Source organism: Hyalella azteca, unplaced genomic scaffold (assembly GCF_000764305.2).
Source record: "Hyalella azteca isolate HAZT.00-mixed unplaced genomic scaffold, Hazt_2.0.2 contig7808, whole genome shotgun sequence".
Lineage (NCBI taxonomy): Eukaryota > Metazoa > Arthropoda > Malacostraca > Amphipoda > Hyalellidae > Hyalella > Hyalella azteca.
The window spans coordinates 58,356-69,198 of record NW_025937922.1 but is presented as its reverse complement, the minus strand read 5'-3'; positions in this window follow the sequence as shown (position 1 = coordinate 69,198).

The following is a 10,843-nucleotide window of genomic DNA, read 5'->3' as shown; positions in this document are numbered from 1 at the left end:
CCAGTGGAACTTCATGGACCACTGGTGCATGTAGCCAATATCATGTTGTAAAATAAAGCATTTTTAGCAAAAGGCCTGCAGTTTTTCGGTAAAATGAAATATCATCAACAAAAAATGTCAAAGAAAAGTGGCTCAGGGAAAGAGTTCTGTGGTTCCTTTGTATTGATAGATCTTTTGGGAGACTTGAACTTGTTCTGCTCCTCATTTGTGTGAATGAATCTATAACAAAAGAATGTCACGAACAATAAATTACCATTAGGCCCTAATGCCACCGTTAGGCCCATACATGTGCCGAGTTTCATTGAGCTGTTATTTTAAGTTTGAGAGATATTTTAGGCTTGCTGGAAATGGGGACCGGCCGGAAAAGTGTCCAAGGGGTACATATTCCGCTGTTTCCAGTTAACTCGGTCGTCTGAGATCATTTAAAGAACCTGATTGTTTTTGATAGGGTCTAATATGATTTGAAAAGCTCGAAAAATCAATTGGCACCATAGAAGCACGTCAATTCCGGAAAAAATATGAAATCTTGAGATCAAAAACCAAGTGCGACAGGCCTATCCAGGCCTATTCTTCAATGCGGAAGATACTATACTAAGTACGGTATAAATAGAATTCAAGTCATCAAGTGCGTGACCAAGTTCTCAAATCCTAGCCCTAGCATTGTAAAAGTGAGCTGTAGATTGAGTCCCAGCCTCCTGTGTCACCTCTAGAATTCCAATATGGGCTGAAGCAATCTATAGGCTAAGCCTTATCTATCTGAAATATTATATAGTTTTTTCCAAATATTTTAGGTTAAAAAGATCTTCTATGTGCAATGAAGAAATAAGTTGGGAAAAAATGGACCATTCTTTCAAAATTTACCGATGACATTAGTTATGGCACTCAGAAACTTGTAAAATTTACTCCAAGTAAGGGTATTTTTTATCTCATTCACTTTCACTGTTGGCTTGTGCCGGAGTTTCTAATTTTGATCTTTCCAGTTCAGGTTAACCATGAGTGACTCTGTGACTGCAGACAAATCCCTGTGCTACCTGCATACTAGTTACAAAAGCTGGGCACAAGAGATGGAGTCTCTCACCACTGCCGGGGACTGCTCAATGGCTTATTGCCAAAATATCACTGCATAGCTTCGTGTTCATGTTGAATAAAGTAGATAGCATAATAAATCTCAGTGATCAACAAAAATTGGTGGAATTTACAATTTAACTTCATGATATAATCAAGTGTGGAAAACATCTACCTTCAGGGCTGCAACTAGAACTTTCCCACCATTACTGGAACCGCGAGATTTCTGTCAAATGAATTGCCTTCTACCTAATTGTTAACAAAAGTGCACAATTGGGCTGTGAGATGACAATTGTATTAAAATTTCATCACGCTGGAGCCACAAGATTTCACAAACAAGTAGAAAATTTACAATCCTGATGATATTGATAGCCAGTCAACCCAAAATGTTTTGTTGAAGATTGCATAGTTGTGGTCATGTCCAGGAAGAAAATATGTCTACCTGGCATGCTGCGACAGAATTTTTTGAGCCGTGGTATTATGGATATGCCAGCTGTGATTCCATTTCTTTGTGCGGTAAATTCCATATCTTGGCCATGAAAAGCCATTTATGAGCCACAAACTTGTTTACAAAATCCATGAACATGTTCTTTAATTTTACTAATGTATAATGTTTAATGTTCTGGTAAAACTTCAGATTGAGTGCATCCAAAACCTTTAGTAAACTTTAGATTAAGTGCATCCTAACCTAACCTAGCATGATTTTTGGGTTTTACATAAGTTTACAGTCATTCCCAGATCAATATAGATCATTTCCAGTCAAAAAATTTTTCTGATTTTTTCCAATTTTTCACCGATTTTGCAGATTTTTGCCCGATTTTTTAGACGAATTAGAGCCTCGGGCATGTCCCCCCCCCCCTAAAACCCATGGTTCCCCACGGGTCCTTCATTGTCGTTTTTATAGAAAATGTATGAAAAACGGGAAAAAAATCTGTACCGCAAAAAACGGATTTCAGATTCTTAATCTACACCCTAAAAAACATATAATTAAAAAAACATACTTTTTTTGGATGCACTTAATCTAAAGTAATACCAATGTTCTTTACTACGTGCTTTACTCTTTAATCTACCCTAAAAATTGTCAGACGGCAATACTGACATTTGTGTTCACTTAACTCGCTTAAGTGGCAACTGAACACTTGATAATGCAGTCTGACTGCTCTGACGTGACCGCAGTATGCAACCTTCAAGTAAACCATTTTGGGTTGACATGTTGTTATTGTGTTCTGCAGGATATTTTGGCAAGAGTGTTGAAGTAATGCGGATTGCACCATCATTGCGGAAGTTGAAAATTTTATGAAACGACTTGTTTGTAAAGTGCAAACTGTAATTTTTTTGATCAGACAAAAATCCATGACATTGGAGCTGGGAGATTTCATACTTACTGAAATTACCATCAAATGGAGGTAATAAGGGACAGGCGGGGTAAATTGGGACAGTCGTCCCACATTTCGTAGAAATTTTGTAGCAGCTAAACTAATCAAAATATTGTAAAACTAAAAATAGTGGTGTATAGTTCAACATTTCTACTATCTATGTAGCATAAAACAAGTTAAGAAATCATACATTAACTACCTCTAAAAAGAAAAGTGAGAAAAAATCCCTGAAAAAGAGAGTGAAAAGTGAGATTTTGGAAATGTACCTTTGCTGAGGTCTGAAGCAAAAAAAAATATTTGCCGTATCAAAAAATTTTACTAACATAAAAGTTGAACACAGGTGTTGGCCTAAAAACATGGTTGACAGAATTTGCATATATCATTCCAAAAAAAATGGCAGCCATTTCCGCAAGACGGGGTAAGTGGGGTCATCTCCTCCCCCTGGGGTATTAAGGGACACCCCTAAAAGAATATTTACAGGAGAACCTTGATTCGCTAAGGCTCCAGATGACAAAAATATAAAAAAAAAATTTTGACTATATTTACCTTGCTCAGCAAAAAAAATTTTGCTTTAAGGGTAAATTATTGCATCATTGGTCATCACAAAATTGTGCAGAGAGTGTCATAGATAAAATTGTGCACTGGGCAACTTAAAATGAAAGTAAATAACTGTAACTATGATTTATTTATCCAAAAAATATGATAGTGGTCACCAGAATATAACTTTCTGTTTCAGGTATGTTTTTTTACTATCTTTTTTTTTTGTTGTAGTGCATTTACATGACCCAATTAAAATGGTGTGAAATTACAAGCTGTCCTGTAAGTTTACAGACACAGAAAAGTGCTATATGGCTGCTGATTTGAAGCTTGCAGTGGACAAGGTCATTGTAAATGCTCATTGGTATGTTCATGGATATGGTAATATCACATCAATAATAAGGTTGTTGCCATGAGGCTTCTGATCCCGTGTCACTCAACCCTCATGCCTCTTATTGCATAGTAATTGTTGTCACCTATTTATTTTTACATGCAGTAACTTTTGCCTTTTTGTTCCATTTGTTTTAGCTGCACTAAGTGGTGACAATATAAGTAAATTCCATTACTATAATTATAAATATTCCTCAAGTATTCCTCATTTAACTTCATCAAGGAGTATGCTGCCAGAACTGACAGGCTTTCCTGCGTCACTGAAGAGTGAGTATTAGTAGGGCTGTGTGCAATATTCTTTACTTAATGTGTTTAGAAACCTGTCTCAGTAAATATTTAATTGCTAAAAATGGCTTAATCTGAATTACTTTGTATTTCAAATTAATTTTACTCTAGATTTTCTAGAAATCAGCTCAATGCTGCGGTTCCAGTTTTGGTTACAATTATTGACTTTAATTCTGCATTCATTTAGCATTCAATTGTTTACCATTTAATTGACCTGATGATTTTGAATATTCTTATTTAGTTAATACTTTTGCTTCCCCACAACTCCTTAGAGATTGAGGGAAGAATTGGTTTATGTTTGGCCTGGTTGGTGGTTTGCGGTGCACTTTCACCTTAAGCTGCACCTGTCCACTTGCTTGGCAACTGTTTTATCTTAACAACTTTCTTACAGTAACAGGCTTTAGAGGGCTCTTTGCGAATAAACATTTATATTTACCCTTTCAGTTATTGTTCAGCAACCTCTTGCCTGCCCATGCTCCGTAACCCATATTTCAACTGAATTCTTCTGAATTCATTTTACTTCACATACCCTGCTTACCTCTTGCTCAGGGTACCTCATTACACATTGTCTTTACATGGGTCCTTGCAAGTGGTGGGTACTCATGCCCTTGCTTTAATCTTAATTGTTAGCCTGAACTATTTTACCTCAGGGTCTTCTGCCCTAGTTTTTTAATAAAAGATTTGTAATGTAAAATCCCGTTTTAAATAATTACTTCAATTAGAGTTATTCTTTCATTCTCCAATTCCTACTGGGTTGTTGCCAAAGAAACTTCAAAAAGTAGGTGACAAGTTTGTCTTGCCTGTTTTGGGAGACAGTTCCCTGGCAACAAGGTAATGTATGGATATGGTAATATATCAATAAAAGGAAAACCAGTAAAAATCACAGAAAATGTCATTTATTCTACATCTACATCATCTACAAAGGGAAAGGAGGACTTCAGATTACTGTTAGTAATAGACGAGTACACTTGGCATGCTTCAAACGGTTTAAAATTAAGTTTTATTTCCAGTGTCCCAAATTACCCCGTTCCCAAGGGTAATTTAGAACGCTTTTATTTTGTGTCTGGCACCTTACAAATAGAATATGACATTATTTTTAGATGCCATATGATAGCCCTTGCTAAGAGCTATGAAATGAGCCCAAACTTGTTTATGAAATGTTTCATGATAAGAAGTTATTAACTCAAAACCGTCCCTTATTACCCCATTTGACAGTATACGATATTAGAGCTGCGATATTTTAGAAAAAATAGGACTTTTCCAGCCCTGGTCAAATCAGAGCGATTGACTGCATTATCAGGTATTCAGTTTTCACTAAAGTAAAGACAAATGTTAGTGTTGCTGTTTTTAGGGTAAAATTATAGATTTGGGGGTAACACCTGCACAAGACTTTGTAAATGAATTTGCAGCTCATAAATGGCTCCTCATGGTCAATGATGGCCAAAATATGGAATTCACGGCTCCAAAAATGGAATCACGGCTTGCAAATCCATAAAAAATCCAGTTGTGGTTCAGGAAGTAGATATTTTCCTCACTAGCGGCTGCGCAGACTGTTAGGATCATAGAATGCAACCGAGATTGGAAATTTTCTGCTCAATGCTGAAATATTGTGGTTCCAAAGTGGCTTATTCTAAATAAAATTAAAATCTCACATCTTTATAATGCATTTTAGTTTACAATTATGAAGAAGAAAATTCATCTACTCAGAACTTTGCTGCTCCAAAAATGGTAGAAAAGCTCTAATAGCAATTTGTAATATTGAGCTAGAATTTTAAAAGATTGCAGGTAAAAGCTATTAATTTATGGGCATTTTTGAAAAATTGTTTGCAAAATTGGGCAAATTTGAATATTTATCATGGAATAAATTAGATAAGAGCCACAGAAATGTGTGACATTGAGTGCAAGCAGTCATTTTTGTCTCATTGATAGGTGTCTTCTGCCCAATTTTTTCATAATGTTCTAATAGTGGCTCAGAGTATAGATATATATAGTACATGCCAACTTGTAAAGTGATGGATACAAATTGTATCCATTTTATTGCAGGCAGGTGTGAAATATATCTACTGGCCCCCCATAAATGGGAATACAGGAGCAACCTCCCCTACTCAGAAGGTGAGTGAGAGCCAAAACTGGAAAATAATTGCCTGTGCACACAGGCAATTATACCGTCAAACGTGGTAATAATGGACGATTTTGAGCGTTTTTCCTTAACAACTTTCAAACATGAAACATTTCATAAACGAGTTTGGGCTCATTTGAAAAGTATTTGCGAGGGCTATCATATGGCATCATGGCAAAAATTCCATAAGCTATTCGTAAGTTGCCAGACACAAAATAAAAGCCTCCTGAACTAACCCTGAAAATGGGGTAATAAGGGACACTTGAAATAAAACTTAATTTTAAAACGTTTGAAGCATGCAAAGTGTGCTCATCCATTAGTAACAATACTCTGAAGTCTTCCTCTTCCTTTGTAGATGATGTACATGTAGAATAAATGACATTTTCAGTGATTTTTACTTGGTGTCCCATATATTTTTTTACTGGGTGTCCCTTGTTACCCCGCGTCATGCGGAAATGGCTGCAATTTTTTTCTGGGATGAGATACTCTAATTCTGTCAATCACATTTTTAAGCCAACACCTGTGTGCAACTTTTATGTAAGTAAAATTTTTTAATACAGAGTATTTTTTTGCTACAGACCTGGGGCCATACTTTCAAAACTCGCTAAGTGAACGTAAGTACTTACACTCTATTTTCTTGTCTATGATTGGTGGATCTTGTTAGGAAGGCTGTCTATGATTGGCTGATGAACTTACGATCTCTTAACTTTTTTTGAAAGTATAGGCCCTTGGCAGTGGTACTTTTCCGAAATCTCACTTTCCACACTTTTTTTCAATGATTCCTGTTAATATTTGGTAACATTTTTTTCTTCTACTTATTTCTTTATTGTTTTTTATATTTTCTTATCGGTTTTTTGTCATTATTTTATTTTATTATTTCTGTAGATGCTGGTGGCAAAATGGATCTCTAAAATTTTTTTTAGGAATTGCTTAACCACCATTGCTAGCATAGGAACATGCAGAAATTCAAATTTGTGGAGCCATTACTAGAAGTTATAGAAAATTATCAGATCAATTTACTCATATGAATTCGTAGAAATTTTTGATAATATTGGAGAAAATTGCCAACAAAAATTTCATAAAAGTGGTCACTGCACTAAAAGAAATTGAAATTTTCTTATTATATTCAATCTCATGCAAAGAGAAATTATCAGCTGCAATTTTATTTATTTTCTCTAGCTACTTTAAATTAAATAAGTTTATATTGCTTCTGTTGATTTTTTTGCAAAAATGCGTAAGAATGTCAATTTCATTGTCCAAGTCAAAACTTTAATTTATATGCTCATGTTTGAATTCCTAAACATGGCAGGGGTGAAGATGTATTGATGGGTGAACTGATTATTGGAGATTGTCATAGGTGTGATAAAGTAGCCTCACACATAATCTAGGGGACTAGCTAGGCTTTTGGTAACTTGCCTGCAAAAGGCTTAATGTTCATTCATTTTACATCTTATCACAGTTGATTGCTGCTGTTATTTGGGTTGAAGTGACGTGTCTTGGTGTGAGCAGCGCAGCAGCGGTGAGTTGCCCATGACTGGGGAAGCTGCAGCAGCGGCTGGTGGCGGTGGCCACGTCTCTGCAGCAGCGGCTGGTGGCGGTGGCCACGTGTCTGCAGCAGCGGCTGGTGGCGGTGGCCACGTTGTCTCTGCAGCAGCGGCTGGTGGCGGTGGCCACGTCTCTGCAGCAGCGGCTGGTGGCGGTGGCCACGTCTCTGCAGCATCCAGCTCCAAGCAGCTCACCCAGAAGCTGCAGCAACATATTTCTGATAAACATGCACAACATATTTCTGATAAACATGCCACTCAAGACCATCTAAGTAGGCATATTCTTCATAAACATTCTGCAGAGAAACCTTTAACCTGTTCTGAATGCTCATTTGCTGGCGTCACACAACAAAATCTAAATAAACATTTTCTTTATAAGCATTCAGCAAAGAAACCTCTGCAGTGCCCTGACTGTAAATATGCTTGCGTCAATAATCGCGAACTGAATTTACATATTCTTTCCAAGCATTCAGCACAAAAACCTTTTGGCTGCACTAAGTGTAAATATTCATGCGTCCAACGCCGCCATCTCGATCGACATATGCTCCGTATGCATTCGTGAGCATGATGTAGGATTACAGCATACAAGGCTTTAGCATAGGGGCAGGATCACAGCATACAAGGCTTTAGCCTAGGGGCAGGATTGCAGCATACAAGACTTTAGCTTAGGGGCAGGATCACAGCACACAAGGCGTTAGCTTAGGGGCAGGATTGTAGCATACACGGCCGCAGCTTCGAGGGAAGAGTGAAAGTGAATTTGTTGCTCTGCCCACCAACTGTCAGAGGGACTGGCGGTTCATGGGAATTGTCAGCCTGGCACCAATTGTTGCAGCTGCTGCGGTGGTGGTTGCCGCCTTCTGTCCATCCTGGTTTGACTTTTTTGTGCACATTTTTTGCTGAGGGAAAACTCCTTTACTGTAATTTTGTATTATCGGAAATATTTTTTAGTTTTAATTCCGTTTAAATGTAAACACATGCCATGCTGCCACTGACAGGGCTCAAATAACTTATGTTTTTCAAGTTACTTTTAAGTTTTATTTATGACGGAAGTGTTTTTCGTGTGTAAAGCAGACCAGACAGAGGCTGAAGTAAAAATCATTAATTTCATAACGACTTTTCTTCTCCGCGTATTCTTGTTCGAGGCCGCGAACCTTGTGAAACTTGTTTAAATGCTCAGCTCACAACTTTGGTGATCCTGAATAGGGATGGATGAAATTCAAGGTATTTATACCTTCGCAATTTGTTTTCTTTGCCATTTTCCTTATTGAAACTAATTATTACAGAAGGTTATGAGACGTTCATTTTGTCTCATCAAATACCAATCCGACTACAAATTTTTTAATATAATTCTAGCGGCGCATTTATATTAATTAGTCGTAAATTTTATCCAGACCGATCACGAATCAACTTTGTAAAGGATAGGCACTTAGACAAAACATGCTCCTAAGGCCGCTGGTGAGCTCAAGAAATGAAAAATCGGTTGTACTACATGTGGTTATTTGATAATTATAATTTATATAGTGTTCTGAATGGTATACATTTTTAGGGGGGAGGGTGGCCTAGGGGTTATAATTCAGAGTACCGAAATTGAAGCAGTTAGATGCTAGAACGAACTATGCTTCTTATGGTATTTCTGGTTAAAATCGGCTGGGTGGCCGTGTGGTTGAGAACCACAAAATTTTTGAGCAGTGAATTCTGGGTTCGAAACCACAGCAAGGTTCAAGAATTCTGTTGTGTCGAGAATTGCCAATAGGCAAAATTTGACCACGTCAATGGTGACAATAATATTACTATGAACGCTCTAAAATTGAAACGGCATTTATATATGCGTTTTGATGTGATGTAATTCCAGAGTATTTGCTACTATTGAGTTCATTGTAGTGACTTGCAACCTAGGGGGATTGTTCCTGAGCGACCCACCACTGAGCTCGCGGTGCCTGACTGCAGGTCTCAGTTGTGGGGTCAAGTTATTATGTACGTAGGATACCTTACATTAAGTTATTATGTAGGTAGGATACCTTACATTAAGTTATTATGTAGGTAGGATACCTTACATTAATTTATTCTGTAGGTAGCATACCTTACATTTCCCTTCTCTGTCTCTCTCGTGCGAGCGGCCGACGTCCCGTGTAAGCGACTTCTTGTTCGAGTGTCTTCGTTTCTGTTACTTTTCACCTGTCCCTCCTTGTCACTTCATCTCTTTGAGATGCTAACGCTGTTTCCTTCAAGCCAGCTTCAACGGGCTGGACAATTGAGACCTTCCGCTTCTTGTGGGTGATGATTAATTTGAGATATCGAATAAATGAGACCTTCCGCCTCGCTGGCGATGTTACATTTTGACCTCCGGTGCGAAATAGCTTGATAGCTGAAGCCTTAGCAAACCATCCTACTACTACTGCTACTGCTACTAGTGACTTGCAATGCATTTTCGTCTTGCCGGCGCCTTATGTCTACTCATCACTACATTTTTTACGTTCAGAACAGTTCAAATGTAGTTCATGTGGCGAATCCTCAATATCTATTTTGAAGTTGCTCCGCATGGCTGAACTATATAAGGTTAACCGGCGAGAAGTTCTGCCTTGTAGTGCATCTTTCATGTGTAGTGCTTCTTTCGGGAATGCAGCCGTGCACCACCAAATTTGTGCACCAATCAGCCCTGAAAGGAACGCCTAGCATATTTCCAGATGACCACCAATCAGCCGCGGATTAAGCCATCCGTCAGTAACCAGCCCATGACATCATCTTGCTTTAAATATAAGGAACTTCACGCCACCATATTCTGAAGCGAATAGCCCAGAGAATAATGAATGTCCACCATTGAACGTTACATCGAATCATCACTTCTTACCTTGACTTTAGCTCGAACTGTAACTTGCGGATAGCGGACTGCGACCAACCAGCCCAGCTCGCCAGTGGAACTTCATGCATCACTGGTGCATGCAGCCTATATCATAATAATATAATAATAATAATAGCGGTTTCAGCGTTTATTAGGCCGTAGGCCTGTCGCCGATTCTTAACATCGCAGAACATTCACAGCATTTTGCGGTCTCAAACTCGCAACTCACTGCTACAATTCTTCTGTGCTTAATTAACCACCCGGCCTCCTTGCCGATTCTGACCAGGAACTGGCGCACAGAGCTGGGATCGAACCCGCGCCTCTCTAGTGCGTCAATCTTGGTACTCTGAACTTTAACCACTGGGCCACCCTGGAAAATCATGTAAACCCTGTGTAAAATCATGTTACAACAATCACCCTGTTATCATGTTGTAAAATAAAGCATTTTTGGCAAAAGGCTTGCAGTTTTTCGTTAAAAATGAAATATCATCAACAAAAAATGTCAAAGAAAAGTGGCTCAGGGAGAGTTCTGCGGTTCCTTTGTATTGATAGATCTTGTGGGAGACTTGAACTTGTACTGCTCCTCATTTGTGTGATTGAATCCATAACAAAATAATATCACGAACAATAAATCACCATTTGGCCCTAATGCCACCGTTAGGCCCATACATGTGCCGAGTTTCATTGA